Source organism: Bidens hawaiensis, unplaced genomic scaffold, assembly GCF_021521415.1.
Source record: "Bidens hawaiensis isolate Kalapana, Puna unplaced genomic scaffold, B.hawaiensis_p1.1 tig00020146_1, whole genome shotgun sequence".
NCBI lineage: Eukaryota > Viridiplantae > Streptophyta > Magnoliopsida > Asterales > Asteraceae > Bidens > Bidens hawaiensis.
In genome coordinates this window covers 257,935-277,429 of record NW_027493068.1, presented here as the reverse complement: position 1 = coordinate 277,429, position 19,495 = coordinate 257,935, and the positions used below count along the sequence as shown (strand labels likewise).

The window sequence follows — 19,495 nt, the reverse complement described above, 5'->3', positions numbered from 1 at the left end:
ACTTCAATAGTTATATCAATTTTAAAGACCCTGCTTTTAGGACCCAGAGCGGTTGCACGAGTTTTAAGCTAGCCTTAACTTGATCCGGGCCTAACTGAACCAAGCCGCAGACTGCTTTCTGAGCCGAGGCCAGGACAAATCATGCCTCTCTAGTCCCTACCTTTTGGCTAAATGCAAAGGTTAAAAAATATTACCCATTGTAAAAATACAATTATGATTTACAAAACATATGCAAAAAGAATGGGTTTAGTAAACCCTTCAGATGCCATTGATCAGCTGAACAACTGGTTTTTTCTGTACACAAAAACGCCATATCTTGGCTCTGTTTCGACTCACTCCCGAGTCACTAACATTCTCCAACTCAGTCAGTACATGCCAAATTCACAGCCTATCTTCCACCATTACCAGTGTCGGGCACTCGGTCCTGCTGCAGAGCCTCCTTTCGGACTCTCTGAAATAAATTTAAAACCCATTTAGATCAAGAATCATACAAAGGGCTGGCAAATTCTTACACAGACCTGTTAACACGACACGGAGTTAAACATGTTTGGGCTTAAGTTAAAACAGGTTTCGTGTCATAAACAGGTCGACACGTTTAAGACACGAGTAAGCCTATTTTATATTAATTACATTAAACCTTATACAAGTGTTGGTTTTGAATACGCTAAGAATTATTCTTGGAAGGATATTATTATTATGGATTGTAATAATTTGTTAATCAAGTTAAATGGGCCGTGTCATGTTATTGAATGGGTAATATTAGTCGAGTTAAACACGTCTGTTATCGTGTTTGAAGAAAATGACAGGATTAGTTAATGGTGTTGTGTTCGTTTTTAGTATTTGTGCTATTCTTGGAATGTCGTGTCTGATGCGTTTAACATGTTTAGATGTGTTTTGCCAGCCCTAGAATCATAGACGAGAAATCATGCCAATTCAAACTGGTGAAATACCCGTTATGTCCTCAGAACTGCCTTGTTGAATTACTTTTTTACCCTCCCTATGATGAATACTCCTCTTTGTTGCAACAAGTGGACTGTTTTCTTCTTCATCAACAACTACAGGCCTTTCAAACTCCATTGAACCCTTGAAAACCGGGTGCACGTATGCGTCTTGAAGATATAATTTTATGTTAAGATTCGGTTCGGTTGCCCGTTCGAGTGTATCTTTTTTCATTGCATCCTGTGATCAAAACAGAATCATGTAATCGTTGTATAAACAAAACGGTGTTTCCGTCTTTTCAGATTATGTCTAACCTCTTAACGCAAATCATCTGAATTGAGATTCAAACTGATCTGGACCTAAAAAACATTGCAGGTTGGTTTCGGTTTTGCATCAACCGAAAAAGGAAAAATCGAACCGAATCTATTGAGACTGAAAAAACCAATTTAAGTAACTTACAAGAAATTAATAAATGGTTTAATAAAAAATTTTAGGTACAAAATTTGTGACTATAAATTAATCAAAAGTTAACAAAACAAATTTAGGTCCAAAGTTGCAGGCCCAAATTCATTATTTTATGGCATTGGTTTTCAGCCCAAAAGGTAAAACTGGAAAAAAAAAAACGAACGGTTTTCAAAAATTCAAAAAATAAATTCAGTTTTTGGTTCAGTTTGGGCCCAAACTAACTAATACGGCCCATGCGCACCCTAGTATAAACAAAAGGGTAGTTTCGTCTTTTCACATAGAGTTGGTTACGTCTAACCTCTAACGGGAATCGCTTGAATTGGGCTTCAAACCGGCCCTTGCAGAATCTAAAGAACCAGAAGGTTAAGATGGGAAGAGGAATGAGGCAATAGTTTGCATTAGTTGCCTTTTTTGTGTTTAGTAATCCTAAAAATAGAAATTGTGAAATGATTAATCCGATGATTATTTGGTGGTGAACATCGGGCCAAAATGCTGCACTACTCACGTACTTCTGATCGTATACGTTGATAATCTAACATCCACAAACAACAAATAGCAGAAAATTTCAATTTTGATCCAGTTATCTGTAACGAGCAGGCTAAAAAAAGAAATCAACTAAAAATGAAACGGGTCAGATACAGTTTAAACCAGTCTACCCGGTTCGACGGCTGTTGCGCCATGAAATATTGGTCTGGGGCGAGCCGATTTGTTTAGACCGAGAAAAACTAGGGGTGTGCATGTAACCGAAAAAACAGAACCCAAAAAAAACTGTAAGTTTGGTTTTATGTTTTCGTGAAAACCGAACTTTCGGTTCTGTTACAGTTTTGCATGTAATTAAAACCAAAACGAATTTATGAATTTTCATTTTTTATTTTGAATTTTAAGTACTCTATAAGAGTAAAATTGGTGTTACCCAAATATTTTAGCCAAAATTATTTTAATCAATTAATTATTAACTAACAAAAAGATTTAGTCTCATATTTTGCGTCAAACCTTTTTTCGGCCCAAAAAATTTCAAGCCCAAATGGTAAAACCGACAAAACTGAACGGCTTTCAAAAGCTCAAAAACCAAATTTCAGTTTTTGGTTCAGCTTGAGCCCAAACCCTTCCCATTCAGTCATGCATACCCCTAACAACAACCATCAAACTTTAAAACCGAGCCAAACCCGAGCTTTCCCTGGCTCGGCCTGGCTCATGAACAGCGCTAATTATGGTTTCGCTTTTGAAGGAATGGTGGAACAGTTTACCTGATGGCGGAAAACCAGAAAGGCAAAGGCAAAAAAGACTACAATGAAGGGGAGTAATATAGGGGTGACAGTAGAGTACACTAATCCAAGCAGAAAGTATAACTGTATTCGGGGCTCAGATACGGCCCAAGTTAAGGAACCAGCATCCATTGCCTCTTCTCTGTCCTTTTCTGTCTTTACCAGAAATGTGTTTTTCAAGTGAAAAACAATCAAAGGAACCAATCTTAAGATCTCTGCAGCAACCCCTGACCAACCATCTACCATTACATATGTTATGAAAAATGTCGCTTTCATTGGGATCGACACACCAACTGTTTTAGGAATCCTGAGTTTAACAAAGTAAAGAGAGTTTAGCAAATAATATACTAAATGTTGTTGCTCACTAGATAAACTATAATGTCACAGTAATAATCTTTAATAAAACGATACAGAGGGTTTTATGCATTTTGTTTACGCTTTAGCCGACTTTCAATTAGGCCTGTAAACGAACCGAACATTTAATGAACTGTTCGTGAACCGTTTGACGGGAAGTTAGTTTATTTAATAAACAAACAAACATGAACAAAACTATCTGTTCATTTAGTTAAATGAGCAAACACGAACGCATGTCTTGTTCGTACGTTTGTGTTTGTGAACGTTCGGTTATGTTCGTTCATTTATGTTCATTAGTTTACGTTTGTTTGAGTTTATTCATTTATGCATTCATTTATTTTGTTAGGCCTATTATAATTTGGTATAGTTTAATTAATTTTTTGGGCCAGCGTATTGATACTCGTGTTTACCTTTAATTGGTGTTAGCTTAGTTATGTTCATTTATATTTGTTATCTACATTCAGTTATATTCGTTCGTTTACATTTATGAACTCTTTGTTACTATTAATGAACAAATCATTTTCTAACCGATCGAATACGAACAAGAAATCCACGTTCATTTAATTGTTCATGTTTGATCGGTTGTTCGCTTTTGCTAAATGAACGAACACGAGCCTGCCCCATTTGTGTTCGTTCGGTTCACTTACAAGCCTAATTGCAGCCCATTTGATGTGGCATAGTGACTAGGTCGGGCAAGTTGAGTAACGGGTCAAAAAATCCAGTCTTGTCAGGTTGACCCAAAAATACTTATTGACCAAAAATTTAAAATTGTTTTAAATAATTAGTGTGTCAACTATGCTTACAAATATTATATGCTTTCAAAAATGACAATATATTTAACAAATTAATATAGAAGGTTTTATGCATTAAAAATAACACTTTAGGTGATCTTCAACTCATGTGATAGTTTTTTGTTACTGTTTTTTTATACTTTTTACCTGTTTGATCCGTTAAAGATGTTATGGGCAATGGGTCGATATTGTCACCTATAATAGAAATGGGAAAAAAATAGCATCATACTCAGTTGGGGACTGATTCATAAACTCTTTTAAGTTGCTGAAGGGCAGTTCCGGTAATTATGCTTCCAAGAAACACATTCACAAGCAAAAAAAGGTGGTATTTTCCAGCGGAGCGCGTCTCTAAAGATGAATGTGCGGTAAATCCCTCTATTTTTGACATAAACATTATAATTGTTGGTAGAAGAATGAGAAATATCTTCAATATAATCCCAGGAAGATAACCTTGAATTACAGACTTCACTGATCCCCTGATCATTTAAAGCATTTGAGATTCACAATAACAATAGAATGATTAAGTCCATAAACTTTATTAAAAAGACAATTTTTTTTTATGTTTTAAAAGCCTAGTGATTTTACCATACAAAAAAAAGTCCAATGATCTATGTGCAAATACATCAAAAATCTGCAAGGTTTTTTTTGAACAATTGGCTTATTTATATTCATAACTAAAAATATTTAATGTTTAGAAACGTAAATAAGAACCCATGAAACGGTCTAGTTGTATGGTGCTGCCCCTCCAAAAGTGAGGTGGTGGATTTAAATCCTTGCAAGTGCAAGGTTAGGGGGATTTTGGGTGGAAAAAATTGTTGTTAAAAAAAATAAAAATAATGAAAAATAAATAAGAAAAAGGAATAAAACATGTTTAAAGGCCCACAACTCCACCAACCCAACTTAAATTATAATATAAATTACCCATTTTGACCCAAACCCAATTTGCCATTTTTAAGTAGAGGTGCACAAAAAAACCTGGTTGGAAACCGACCCAGTTTTGAGCCCAATTATGAAACCGGTTTGGTTGAACATGGTTTAAACCCGAAGCGAATAGTAGGTCTGAAACTGCCCTATACTTTTAAACCGGTCAAATTGATTCTTTCCCCCTCAAAGCCGGGATTGAAACCTTAACCGGTTTCACAGAAATACAGGTTTGACTTTTTTCGAGCCAACCCAACCCGCCACTTCTAAATAGAGGTGCACAAAAAACCAGGTTGGAAACCGGACCCCAGATTTTGAAACCAGTTTGGTTGACCCTGGTTTAAACCTGAACCGAACCGTAGGGTTGAAATCGATTTGTAACCCTATACTTTGAAACCATTCAAACCCAGACCGAACCTATAATAACCCAAACTTTTGTATTAGATAACAAACGAATAACCATAATTTTAATATAAATGTTGTTTAAACTATATAATAATAATAAATGTGAAAGTCAAATTATAATAAGTTGGTGAGACTTCTACTTGGCCTTCAAACGTGAGCAACAAACAATCAACTTATTTAGGAATTTGATTGTGGTTATAACTCGTAAATATATATATATACGATAACAATTCCAACGAATCTTCATGGATTAAAAAAAAAAAAAAACCTAAATCCTATTCTCTCTGCCGTATTCACAAACAACCACCACCGCCCTACAAATCGTCACGAAACGTGTCACCTTTACCGGAAATTTTAAGACGAAAACCACCGCGACCGCTAACGATCACTTTCAGAGACAACCGCCACAACCTTGGACGCGTCAGTGGTTGCAAGGAGTCACCGACACCGCGTTTCCTGCTTTTCCGAGTTACGCCACCTACACCGGAATCACAAGTGCCGAGCCGCCGCCACCGGAACGAACCAACGCCGCTTCCACGCTTCTACCTCCATCGAAGGTAACCCAGATCGAGTCATACTTCATGTTTTTTTTCCCATCGATGTGAACAATTGGTTAATGAAACAACAATAATAAATCGTATGGTTAGGTTAAACACGAACCATGACTTACATTGGCGTTTTGTTTCGGAATGAAATAGAACAGTTAAATGAGGTTTTAGTTGATTGAAGTTATTGTTTTATAAATTTGTTTCTACAGAAGTTTCCCTATTGAACAGTGGGAACTTAATATTAAATATATATAGGAGTATATATGGAGTTCATATATATGAGCAGGCCTATTGTGACTTAATTCACAAACTGTGAAACCATGCATGCTCCTCATCTGATTAATATATAAATTGGTTCTGTAGACAATAAATATACTATTTGTAAATATTAAAATGCGTCTAATCAGTTTATCTAAAAGTTAACAAAACCAAAAATCCAGTTATGTAATTTAAGTCCCATGAACCTAATTCGTAACTCTTAATATAATTAAAGTGTAGGTTCTCGGACTCGTTAAGGACAACTTTTATTGTTCTATTTTTGTTCATCAGTTAAGGTACGGTTTCTGTTTTTGTTTCCTCTTAGTACTATTTATATTCCGTTACTTTGTAGTACGGATTCTGTTTTTCTTCACTCATAGTATTGGTTCTAGTCCATTTTATATTCGATGTCCGTCACTTCGTAGTGCGGATTTTTGTTATCTAGTTCGGTTTATTCGTATGATATGGTTATATTAATTTTATAGCATGCAATAGGTTATATATATTTTGAATTCATTATTGCATGTTCCTGTTTAAATATCTTTTAGTTATACGACTTTAGTTCAGTACTCTGTTACCCGAGCATTTCTGACTTGTCGTTGGGGCGTCAACGACATGGCACTTATCGTGACAGTGCGTAATCAAAGTTCACGGCGTCTCTGAAAGTACTCATGTAGTACCTTGGCCACTTAGAGGCGTATAGATCGATCTTAGCTCCGACTTCTAACTCCTGACTCCTGACTTCTGTTTGAGATGGAACAATGTGTGCACGCCACCCACACCGTCTCTTTGGTGCATGGACTAGCTAGCTGTGTACCCCTCTGTTTAGGCTCTGGGTGCTTCCGTATTACACGACCTATTTATTTTAACATCATCATCGTGTATTTTAGTAATTATATTTTGTTTCGCTATATTTCTGGTCCGTTTTGATATGTGTATACGCATTTGGTTAAATTTGAGTATATTCAGATTACGTCCCGATCGTGTATCGGATTATGTTTCGCATCTAATTATAGTTCGGTCTAAAACGTGGTTTTATATCCGCAATAGTTTCAGTTTTACTTCAGTATGTGTTTTGTCTTATGTGTGCCTTTACCTATACTATTGTTCTTTCCGTTACTGGGCAATTTTTGGCTCAGCCTTATTTTCTTGTTTGTGTCTGTCTTATTTGCTAGCAGGTAATTCGGGAAATCGGGGAGATCAGTGATGAGAGTAAAATGAAGCTCAAGAAAAAGGACTTGATTAAATTTTCTTTTATTTAAGCATTTAATAAATTTGACTTAGAATTTCTTTCAGTGTTTTTAACTATTTTGGTTGCCATGGGATTCTTTTCATTTCATTTAAATGGTTTTTGTTTGGTCTATGATATCTGTAATAGTGACACGTCAGCCTGCTCCGGGTTGGGGTGTTACAGTTATGGTATCAAAGCCCAGGCTCTTTCTTGTAGAAAACTTACACGAAAATAATTAAAAATGTGAGTTAATGGGTAGACATCGGGTTAGGATTTTCCTTTTCGTCTTTTGCGTATTCCGTAAATCTTTATCGTTCAATTCATACGTTATCTTACTTTCAGATGCCTTCTAGAAGACGTGTTAACCGCCAAAACGGGAATGATGCTGGAAACGACCCACCTCTTGCGACCCTTGTCGCTAACGCCGTCAATGCGGCTATTGCTGCGGCAGTCCCTAACATCATACAACAGTTGCAGCAGAACAATGCCGGTGGCAACAATGTCGGTGGTAACAACGCCGGTGGCAACAACGCCAGTGGAAACAATGCTGGAGGCAACAATCATCCTGTTGGTATTCATGTCTGGCTTGAGCGTTTTCAAAAGCAAAAGCCAAAATCCTTTAGTACTGCTAGTTCTCCAGTAGAAGCTGAAAACTAGATCGCGCACATCGAGAAACTGTTTGAAGTGCTGGGTGTTGAAGATGTGTTTAAGGTTCGATTAGCTACTTACAAGCTCGAAGATGACACTCACAGATGGTGGAAGACACTGAAAACTGCCCGTGGTGGAGACAATTATGCTGCTACACTTCCTTGGAATGAATTCCGTACTTTGTTTTACCAACAGTACTTCACTGATGCTGATCGCAGTGAATATTTGAGAGAATATTCTTCAATTATTCAGGCTAATGATGAGCCCATCGTTGAGTTTAAAAATCGTTTCAGTCGATTGGTTAGTTTTCTTGGCCCAACTGTAGGCACGCAAGAACAACAGACCAACCATTTCAAGTGGGCCATTTGTGACCGAGATAGGAAGTTTATCTTGAACCTCCGTTTTAATGACATAAATGAGATAGTTGATGCGGTTAAGAACCTTGATAATGATAAGAAACACCGCCAGAAATCTTTTGATGAAAGTCGTAAGCGGCCTAGAGAAAATAATCAGGGTCAATCTTCTTCTCAAGTTGGAACCGAACAGTCCCTTGTACCCCGAGACCGTAGACAGCGTACTGATAGAAATTTCAACAATCAGCCACGAAATGGGGGAAATCGAAATCAGAATCATAGGCCCGCACAGAATAATATGCAACAACATCATAACCCCACCAGAGCTCAACCACTTAATCAACAAAACCGAAATACTCCTCTGTGTGGCACGTGTGGGAAACGTCATGGAGGTGCTTGTCGTCGAGCTGAAGGTCGTTGTTTTAGATGCGGAGATGCAGGACACATGATCAGAGACTGCCCTCAGCGGGACCCTAGGGCTAATACTAGGGAAGATGTTAGATCTGCTGCAGGAGGACGAGTTTTTACACTTACAGCTAATGATGCAGCTAATGCCCCAGGTATGGTTTCCGGTAATTTACAAATTGGTGATCGTGATACGTATGTTTTATTTGATACTGGTGCGACACATTTTGTGGTATCACTCTTATTTGCTAAATATTTAATGACTATGCCTACTGCCTTAGAGTACCCTTTAGTGATATCTACTCCTCTGAGAGACACCACTATTATCTCTCACGTTTATAACGAGTGTCCAATCCGAATCAATTCAGTTATCCGTGCCGCAGACTTGTATCCTATGCATATGAGCGACTTTGATGTTATTCTGGGTATGGACTGGTTATCGCAACATAATGTTACGATCGAATGTCAGACTCGTCGTGTTTTATTTGGAAATCCTCAGTGTCCCGAAATTATCTATCAGGGGACCCAGCCTCGAAAATCTTTAAAAATTATTTCTGCGCTTAAGGCTCATAAGTTTCTATCGCACGGTTGTGCGGGATTTCTTGCTTCAGTTAAAGCTACATCTTCTAATGAACCCAAAATCTCTGATTATCCGACTGTTTGTGATTTTCCGGACGTTTTTCCTAAAGAATTGCCTGGACTTCCACCAGATCGCGAGGTAGAATTTACTATTGATCTTGTCCCTGGTGCCAAGCCGATTTCTAAGGCACCCTATCGTATGGCACCTTTGGAGCTTAAGGAGCTCAAAGAGCAGCTACAAGAATTATTGGAACTGGGTTTTATTAGACCGAGTGTCTCTCCTTGGGGCACACCGGTCTTATTTGTGAAGAAGAAGGACGGTTCATTAAGACTCTGTATTGACTATCGGGAGTTGAATAAAATCACCATTCGAAATCGTTATCCCTTGCCTCGTATCGATGATCTATTCGACCAGCTTCAAGGCGCCAAATGTTTTTCTAAGATTGATTTGAGATCTGGTTACCATCAGCTTAAGATCAAGGATTCAGATGTTTCTAAGTCAGCTTTTCGTACTCGTTATGGCCATTATGAATTCTTGGTGATGCCGTTTGGGTTAACCAATGCCCCGGCCGTTTTCATGGACTTGATGAACCGAGTTTTTCGAGAATTTCTTGATTAGTTCGTGATAGTCTTCATCGACGATATTCTAATTTATTCTAAAAGTAAAGCGGAACATGAGGATCATCTTCGTATCGTACTCGAGATTTTACGTAAAAAGAAGTTTTATGCAAAATTCTCAAAATGCGAGTTCTGGCTAAGCAAGGTAGCGTTTTTGGGTCACATTGTGTCGGCCGAAGGCATTTCAATGGACCCGGCTAAAATCGAGGCAGTCACTAATTGGCCTAGACCTACCTCAGTCTCAGAAGTCCGTAGTTTTCTCGGCCTTGCCGGTTATTATCGCCGATTTGTTGAAGGTTTTTCCGCCATCGCCCTACCCCTCACGCAACTGTTAAGGAAAGGGGTTAAGTTCTCTTGGAATGATGATCGAGAGAAAAGTTTTGAAGAACTAAAGAAGCGATTGGTTTCTAATCCGATTCTTACACTTCCTTCAGGCTCGGGTGGATACCAAATTTATAGTGATGCTTCTAAGAAAGGTCTCGGCTGCATTTCAATGCAGCATGGTAAGGTCATTGCATACGCCTCACGACAGTTGAAACCTTACGAGGTCAACTATCCGACGCATGACCTCGAACTCGCTGCAGTTATTTTCGCGTTGAAAATCTAGCGTCATTATCTTTATGGAGAGACTTGCGATATTTTCACTGATCATAAGAGCTTGAAATATATCTTCACTCAGAAGGAACTGAACATGAGACAGAGACGTTGGTTAGAACTTCTAAAAGATTACGACGCTATCATACAGTATCATCCGGGGAAGGCAAACGTTGTAGCCGATGCTCTTAGTCGGAAGAGTTCCGGAACAATAAATTCTTTTCAGCTGCAACCTCATATCCTCAATGATCTGGATAGATTGGGTATTGGTCTCCATTTTGGTGATACCAATGGATATCTAGCCAGATTTCAGATTGAGCCTGATCTAATTTCTCGAATCAAGAGTGCGCAATGTGAAGACGGAGAAATTTGGGCAATTATACATAATTTGGAGGGTGGTAAACAGTCAGAATTCAGAGAAGACGAACATGGCGTAGTTTGGTGTGGGAAACGGTTATGTGTTCCTAGCGATTCCACCCTACGGGAGTCGTTGTTAGCCGAGGCTCACAGTTCACCGTTCTCAATCCACCCCGGATCCACAAAGATGTATCGAGATCTTCGTCAACATTTTTGGTGGAGCGGTATGAAAGAGGACGTGGCCAGTTATGTCAGCAGATGCCTTACTTGTCAGCAAGTTAAAACTGAGCATCAAAGAGCTGGGGGTTTACTTCAGACACTTGACATTCCGGTATGGAAGTGGGATGATATCTCAATGGATTTTATTACCGGACTACCTAAAACGTTCAAAAGAAATGATGCTATTTGGGTTGTAGTCGATCGTTTGTCAAAATCGGCTCACTTTCTTCCAATTCAAAAAGGATTCTCAGTCAGTAAGTTATCCGATATTTTTACTCGAGAGATTGTGAGACTCCATGGCACCCCCGTCTCTATTGTTTGTGATCGAGACCCACGTTTCACTTCGCGTTTTTGGAAAGGGTTGCAGGCCGCATGGGGTACTAGATTGAGATTCAGTACCGCGTTTCATCCTCAGACTGACGGTCAGTCAGAACGTACCATTCAGACACTCGAAGATATGCTTCGAGCATGTGCTTTAGAGTGGAGTGGAAACTGGGACGAGTATTTAAGTCTGGTTGAGTTTGCCTACAATAATAGTTGGCAAGCTAGCATCGGTATGGCGCCATTCGAGCTTTTATATGGTCGTAAGTGTAGAGCCCCTAATTGTTGGGATGAGGTTGGTGAGAAAATTATTGAAGGGCCCGAGTTGGTACAGATTACAAATGAGAAAGTTACCATTGCTCGTGAGAAGCTAAAAGAGGCTCAGAGTCGACAAAAGAGCTATGCAGACCGACATCGTCGAGCTTTGGAATTTAATGTCGGTGATCGGGTATTCTTGCGAGTTTCACCTTGTAGAGGCGTTCAACGTTTTGGAATCAAGGGAAAACTTAGCCCAAGATTCATCGGACCGTTTGAAATTCTTGAAAGAGTTGGCGAAGTCTCTTATCGTTTGGCTTTACCACCTCAGTTATCTCATGTGCATAGGGTCTTTCACGTATCTCTTCTTAGGGGGTATAATTATCACCCGTTACATGTTGTTACCTATCCGCTCCATCAGATTCGCGAGGATTTATCTGTTGAAGAAGAACCTGAAGCTATTCTTGATCGTCAAGAACGCATTATGCGAAAGAAAACTATTTCATTCGTTAAGATTCTTTGGAAGAACCATTCTGAACGAGAAGCTACATGGGAAATGGAGGATACAATTCGTTCCCAATATCCGTATTTATTTCCGTTTTAGCACTTGGTGATTTCAGTTTGGATGGTTTTGATTTCATATGAATTCTGTTTTATATGTCCTAATATTTGTTTCCAAGACTTTGCAATTGTCATGTCTGAATTTATGAAAGTTTTAAGTTTGTTTCGTTTCCGTGATATCCGAAAGTATGTGTCACCGTCTTACAATTTCGAGGACGAAATTTTTTTTTTAGGGGAGTATAATTATAATAACCCAAACTTTTGTATTAGATAACAAACGAATAACCATAATTTTAATATAAATGTTGTTTAAACTATATAATAATAATAAATGTGAAAGTCAAATTATAATAAGTTGGTGAGACTTCTACTTGGCCTTCAAACGTGAGCAACAAACAATCAACTTATTTAGGAATTTGATTGTGGTTATAACTCGTAAATATATATATATACGATAACAATTCCAACGAATCTTCATGGATTAAAAAAAAAAAAAAAAAAACCTAATCCTATTCTCTCTGCCGTATTCACAAACAACCACCACCGCCCTACAAATCGTCACGGAACGTGTCACCTTTACCGGAAATTTTAAGACGAAAACCACCGCGACCGCTAACGATCACTTTCAGAGACAACCGCCACAACCTTGGACGCGTCAGTGGTTGCAAGGAGTCACCGACACCGCGTTTCCTGCTTTTCCGAGTTACGCCACCTACACCGGAATCACAAGTGCCGAGCCGCCGCCACCGGAACGAACCAACGCCGCTTCCACGCTTCTACCTCCATCGAAGGTAACCCAGATCGAGTCATACTTCATGTTTTTTTTCCCATCGATGTGAACAATTGGTTAATGAAACAACAATAATAAATCGTATGGTTAGGTTAAACACGAACCATGACTTACATTGGCGTTTTGTTTCGGAATGAAATAGAACAGTTAAATGAGGTTTTAGTTGATTGAAGTTATTGTTTTATAAATTTGTTTCTACAGAAGTTTCCCTATTGAACAGTGGGAACTTAATATTAAATATATATAGGAGTATATATGGAGTTCATATATATGAGCAGGCCTATTGTGACTTAATTCACAAACTGTGAAACCATGCATGCTCCTCATCTGATTAATATATAAATTGGTTCTGTAGACAATAAATATACTATTTGTAAATATTAAAATGCGTCTAATCAGTTTATCTAAAAGTTAACAAAACCAAAAATCCAGTTATGTAATTTAAGTCCCATGAACCTAATTCGTAACTCTTAATATAATTAAAGTGTAGGTTCTCGGACTCGTTAAGGACAACTTTTATTGTTCTATTTTTGTTCATCAGTTAAGGTACGGTTTCTGTTTTTGTTTCCTCTTAGTACTATTTATATTCCGTTACTTTGTAGTACGGATTCTGTTTTTCTTCACTCATAGTATTGGTTCTAGTCCATTTTATATTCGATGTCCGTCACTTCGTAGTGCGGATTTTTGTTATCTAGTTCGGTTTATTCGTATGATATGGTTATATTAATTTTATAGCATGCAATAGGTTATATATATTTTGAATTCATTATTGCATGTTCCTGTTTAAATATCTTTTAGTTATACGACTTTAGTTCAGTACTCTGTTACCCGAGCATTTCTGACTTGTCGTTGGGGCGTCAACGACATGGCACTTATCGTGACAGTGTGTAATCAAAGTTCACGGCGTCTCTGAAAGTACTCATGTAGTACCTTGGCCACTTAGAGGCGTATAGATCGATCTTAGCTCCGACTTCTGACTCCTGACTCCTGACTTCTGTTTGAGATGGAACAATGTGTGCACGCCACCCACACCGTCTCTTTGGTGCATGGACTAGCTAGCTGTGTACCCCTCTGTTTAGGCTCTGGGTGCTTCCGTATTACACGACCTATTTATTTTAACATCATCATCGTGTATTTTAGTAATTATATTTTGTTTCGCTATATTTCTGGTCCGTTTTGATATGTGTATACGCATTTGGTTAAATTTGAGTATATTCAGATTACGTCCCGATCGTGTATCGGATTATGTTTCGCATCTAATTATAGTTCGGTCTAAAACGTGGTTTTATATCCGCAATAGTTTCAGTTTTACTTCAGTATGTGTTTTGTCTTATGTGTGCCTTTACCTATACTATTGTTCTTTCCGTTACTGGGCAATTTTTGGCTCAGCCGTATTTTCTTGTTTGTGTCTGTCTTATTTGCTAACAGGTAATTCGGGAAATCGGGGAGATCAGTGATGAGAGTAAAATGAAGCTCAAGAAAAAGGACTTGATTAAATTTTCTTTTATTTAAGCATTTAATAAATTTGACTTAGAATTTCTTTCAGTGTTTTTAACTATTTTGGTTGCCATGGGATTCTTTTCATTTCATTTAAATGGTTTTTGTTTGGTCTATGATATCTGTAATAGTGACACGTCAGCCTGCTCCGGGTTGGGGTGTTACAGAACCAGTTAAAATCCGATTTCAAACCGGTCAAACCCGATCCGTTTCACCGAAAACCGGGCTTAACTTTCATTGACACAACCCAATCCGGTTTCAAGCCGAATCAGTTTATAACCCTATACTTTAAAACGCTACATCCCAAACCGAACCGGTTAACACCCAGTTTCAGACCGGTCAGACCCAATCCTTTCCCCCTAAAAACCAGGTTGGAACCTATACCAGTTTCACCAAAAACCAGGTTTGACTTTCTTTGACCCAACTCGAAACCTCTATTTGTAAAAACATTCAATTGGAAGTTAACTCACATTTCAATAAGAGGTCTCAAAAAGGGAAAAACCTTCTGAATTCCCTCAAGATTAGTCAAAGTTTGAACAAAGGCTATAGGGACCATAAAACAGAAAGTAAGACCAAATAAAGCAACAGCCATTAGCAATCTTCTCAAATTAAGTTCAACATATGGCATGGCTAAATTGTCCCAATAAACATCACGTGGTTCCGGGGCCCACTCGGTGAGCCATTTGGTGGGGTTATGTGATTGGTCTGTTTGAGCACAAACGGCTGCACCCCACCGTGTTCTAAACGAAACAAATGCTGCAGGCATAATGTAGTTGGGGTCATTTAACACTCTTTCTCTTTCAGCTTCTTCCTAATGTTTTCCAATCATAAGAAAGGATAAATTAAATTGTTATAAAAGTATATAAATATAATAGCTAATAAATAATAAACAAGCTAAGCTCGAGCTTGAAAAACTACTCATTAGTCACGACCCAAGCTCAAGCTTAAGATATGAAGTTCTTAATGAGCCGAGCTCGAGCTCTCTTAAGTTTAATGAGTCGAGTTTGAGCTCGAGCTCGACACAGCTTGTTTACACCCCTAAAAGTAGATGTTTTTCCAGGTCAAAACTATTCGGGTCAGGTTATGTTGACCTAAAAGACTTTTTGTTCAAAATATTTGTATATTTTATGACAATCTGTTTTTCTGAATTACAGTGATTTAGGAAGTTTGTGCACTGAAATTAAACTTTGGACTTTGACGTATTTAAGTCGATAAAAGTTAGGCTCCACCTGAAACACTTTTTGTTCAAACTATCTATACTTTTTTGAAATAACTAGTGATCCAGATATGACTAAAAAATATTTAATTTGACATGTTTGGCCCATGTTACTTGTTTACTTTAAGCTCAATATCTTGATTTGACCATTTGACCTGTTCAAAACTATAAACAACCCGAATTGACCCTTTCATAAGTACATTGGTCAAAATTACCACCTCCAGATATGGTGTTACAAGAAAGCAATCATTTTGTAACTTTGTATGCTTACTTCTTTGCTTAGAGTCTCGATTTGTTCCGTATAGAAATCTATCGCATCAACGTGTTTTCCCCAAAGACCCCAAAAACCTGCCTATATAGACGAACTACATGTAAACCGGTTTTAAAAGTATAGAGAAAATAATATTTAAAACGGAAGACGTTAAACGAAAATACCTTAGTTGTGGGCCTTTTATTAGGGTGTCTCTCATAGTTGTTGGTGTAGTAAGTAAGCCAATTTTGCAAACTCTTTTTCACAACCACCATATCTGCAAGAGTATTTGCATCGTACACTACCTACAACTCCAGGTTTATATATGTAAATTTCTACATAGATGAACATAGGTGAATGAACATAAACGGACATCTTGAGTGTACAATAATTAAAAGTAAACGTGAAGATGATATTTTATTTCATAATCAATCAATCATGCCCAGTAAAATCCCACCGACAGCAAAGCTATAAGTAGGGTCTGGGGACGGTGGGATGTAGGCACACCGTACCTCTATCCAAAGGAATAAAGAGGTGGCTTCCAGAGAGACCCTCGGCTCTAAGAACATGTGTATGAAGCAAAATAAAGGAAATCAAAGTTTAACAGTTATATAAAAACTACTACTAATTATAATAATATTAATAATAAGATCACAGTTTAACAGCTATAAAAAAGCTAATAATAATTATAATAATAATAATAATAATATATGTAAGGGAAATACCATTATGGTATGTGACCTAAATAAGCTATTAATAAAAAAGCTATTAATAATATTTTATTTCATAAAACTAGACTAAATAGTAATGGATCTATTTCATAAAACTAGACTAAATTGTAATAGGCCTAAGAAATTTAAATGAAGATATGCACAAACGTAAACAAACAAGCTTAAAAAAAACTAAACTAGCGAACATAAACAAATTTATGAATGATCGTTTTCAAACATAAATGAATGAACGATACATGTGTTCATGTACGCTCGTTTAACTAAATGAACATAAAAGCATTTATGTTTGTTCGTTTATTAAATAACCGAGCTTTCTGCAAAATGGTTCACAAAGATTTCACTGAATGTTCGGTTCGTTAACAGGCCTAGATGCATTGTATAATATAAATTCCTGAAAGAAGAAGTATACCTGATGTGTAAGGTAATGATCAGGGTGATTAACACAGAAGAAATGTTCAACATGTTCACTAACTGATTCGTCAACATCTGGAGGAACATTCCTCACAAGAACCTGCATGAGGCATTCTCACAGTACAAACTATTAGGGCCCAATGACCAAAATTATGAATAAAACCCATTTAAGAGATTATATGCATTAAAAATTAAATCTGGCCGACTCTCAACCGGTTGACCATTGACATGTTCCCTGTTAGCAAAATTTTTTTATTTGGTCCGATTGAGATAAGCCCATAAGCCACAACCCAAATCTACCCATTCATAAGTTAAGTAGATCTGTGCATGAAACCGCAATAACCAACCCGTAATCACATAACTGACCCCAGCCCAAACCAAATCAAATTTCGGTTTCGGTTTCGGTTTCGCATGTACCAAAAACCAAAAAGACCGAACTGACGTTTATAACAGAACCGAACCCGTTAAAACCCAAAAAACCGACTTTAAGTATTGATCTTATATTTTTATTTTTGAACGTTAAGTAATTTATAAAAAAATATTAAATCATGAAAAACCAAAACCGAACTGAAAGTTTGTTTTTATGAAAATACAAAACCAAACCATCGGTTTTTATTTGGGTTTGATTATTTCGGCACGGTTTCTCAGTTACAGATTAGTTTTTTCGGTTACATGCACACTCCTAAATTCTTTGCTTACTGGACACTCACTGTAAATTGATCAGGACGACGCCTTTCATTAGCAATAAAATGCAGCCTCATTTTTGCTACAATCATGTATTCTCTATAAAGAGCAAAGAATGTCCAAAATGTGAAGACATACGCCATTACTATATGCGCATATAACCTGATTAAACAAACGCATATACTTAAATCCTCAATTATGGTTACTAAAATCACGAAAGTTTATAATATAAAACAAAAATATTTAAACACCTGCTTGATCCAGGCGCGATGTTGGATATTGAAAGCTTGTCAATATCACTAAATGTTAAATCTTTCATATTCGTTTTCATCACCTCAAAATGCTCCCCAGTATAATTAACAGGCACCAGTACAGCAAATGAAAGCAGAGTGATCGGGCAAAATATTTTCAAACTGCATGTGAAATTTCACATTAGTAATTTTATTTATGTAAGATTAGGCTTGTAAACAAACATGAACGGAGAATGTTTGTGTTTGTTCATTTAACGTTAACCGAACAAATGATCGAATGGGGTTTTTTTGTCCGTGCTTGTTCGGTTAAAGTTAAAGAAACATATACGAACGTGCACCAAAACAGAACTGACCCAAGAAGGTAGATTCGAATGTAGACAGCAGAATCAAGGCCGGCGTGTTCAATAAGCTCGGGCTCTGGCATTCTTAATGCAGCAGGCATCCAATTCAAGAACTTTAGGTACATTTTAGCATCTAGATTGACAAATTTCTTGACATAAGTTCCGGAACTAGTGGGACTATCTCTTATGCCTTTAAGATACCATTTTGGGAAGTAAACTCTGTCGTTTACGGGCTGGAGGCGTAAGATAGCAAATGCAACCAGAAGAGTATTGCAGATAGACAGTTAATAGCAGCAGATACGGCAATATCCGAAAGAGTAGCCATGTTGTTTCTCCAAATTCAAACACCGCCTGCAGGTTCGGTCAAACACACATTTTATAAGCATGGAATTTGATAGCGTTTTATGAATTCAAAATCCCTAAATTAGTAGGCTAGGCTCTATCATTTTGTACATGAAATTCAAAACTGTCTTGTAGTCATGAGATATTTAGAGCATACCCAGCCCATTCCCTATCATATTTATATATATATATATATCATATACTTACACTAAAAATCACTGCATTTTCTCTATCCTGTTGAATTAAATAATACTTTTTATACATCATTATATTTTCTCTATTCTCCGCTCACAACTACTTTCGGAAAACATTAAAAAATTATACGGTATGAAGAGTGAAAGCTCACAATTAACTTTTCCGTGTAACATGTTCTCTCTCGCCTACTCACAGCAACTCATGATCATACCATATAATTTGCAAATCTCCCTAAGTAACGGAACAGGTTGAGAATGCTCTTAGATAAGACCTAGCCGTACAAAATTGTCCAAAATTATGAAATGAAAAGGTCTATTATAATCGTAAAAAAAGAGGAATTGGAATGATGAATTGATTAACAATGCGATGGCATTGGATTATGAAGCTATGTTTTGATGATACAATTACAATAAAATGATGATGAAATATGGAGATTATAAATAATTACCGTTGTGAGCGAATTGATTGATCTCTTATTATTCATGAATACGTGTGTAACGAAATGAAATTAGCTTTCCATTGAAATTGTAATGAGCAGCAGGCATGCAATTCAATGCAGATTAAGGTTTTGGGAAAGCAGGAAAAAAAGAAAGAGGGAGCAACGGCATGAACATCAACTGCGGAAATTTCGCGCCCTTGTTTACAAACGATACGTCACATCATTTTATTTCTAAACATCGAAAATGTTACGTAACAATTA

The 19,495-nt window shown here is 37.3% G+C and overlaps 1 pseudogene across 1 annotated transcript; it reads right to left on the bottom strand.

Moving 5' to 3' along the window:
- Positions 1–272: 272 nt before the first annotated feature.
- Positions 273–18,583, bottom strand: LOC143559963 (hyperosmolality-gated Ca2+ permeable channel 1.7-like; annotated as a pseudogene). Its single transcript, XR_013140029.1, has 12 exons — positions 18,271–18,583; positions 17,918–18,079; positions 17,693–17,828; positions 16,981–17,082; positions 16,026–16,145; positions 15,862–15,942; positions 14,845–15,185; positions 4,044–4,290; positions 2,652–2,976; positions 1,703–1,936; positions 951–1,179; positions 273–451 (listed from the first exon to the last, which is right to left on the bottom strand). The product of XR_013140029.1 is annotated as a hyperosmolality-gated Ca2+ permeable channel 1.7-like (transcript).
- Positions 18,584–19,495: the final 912 nt, after the last annotated feature.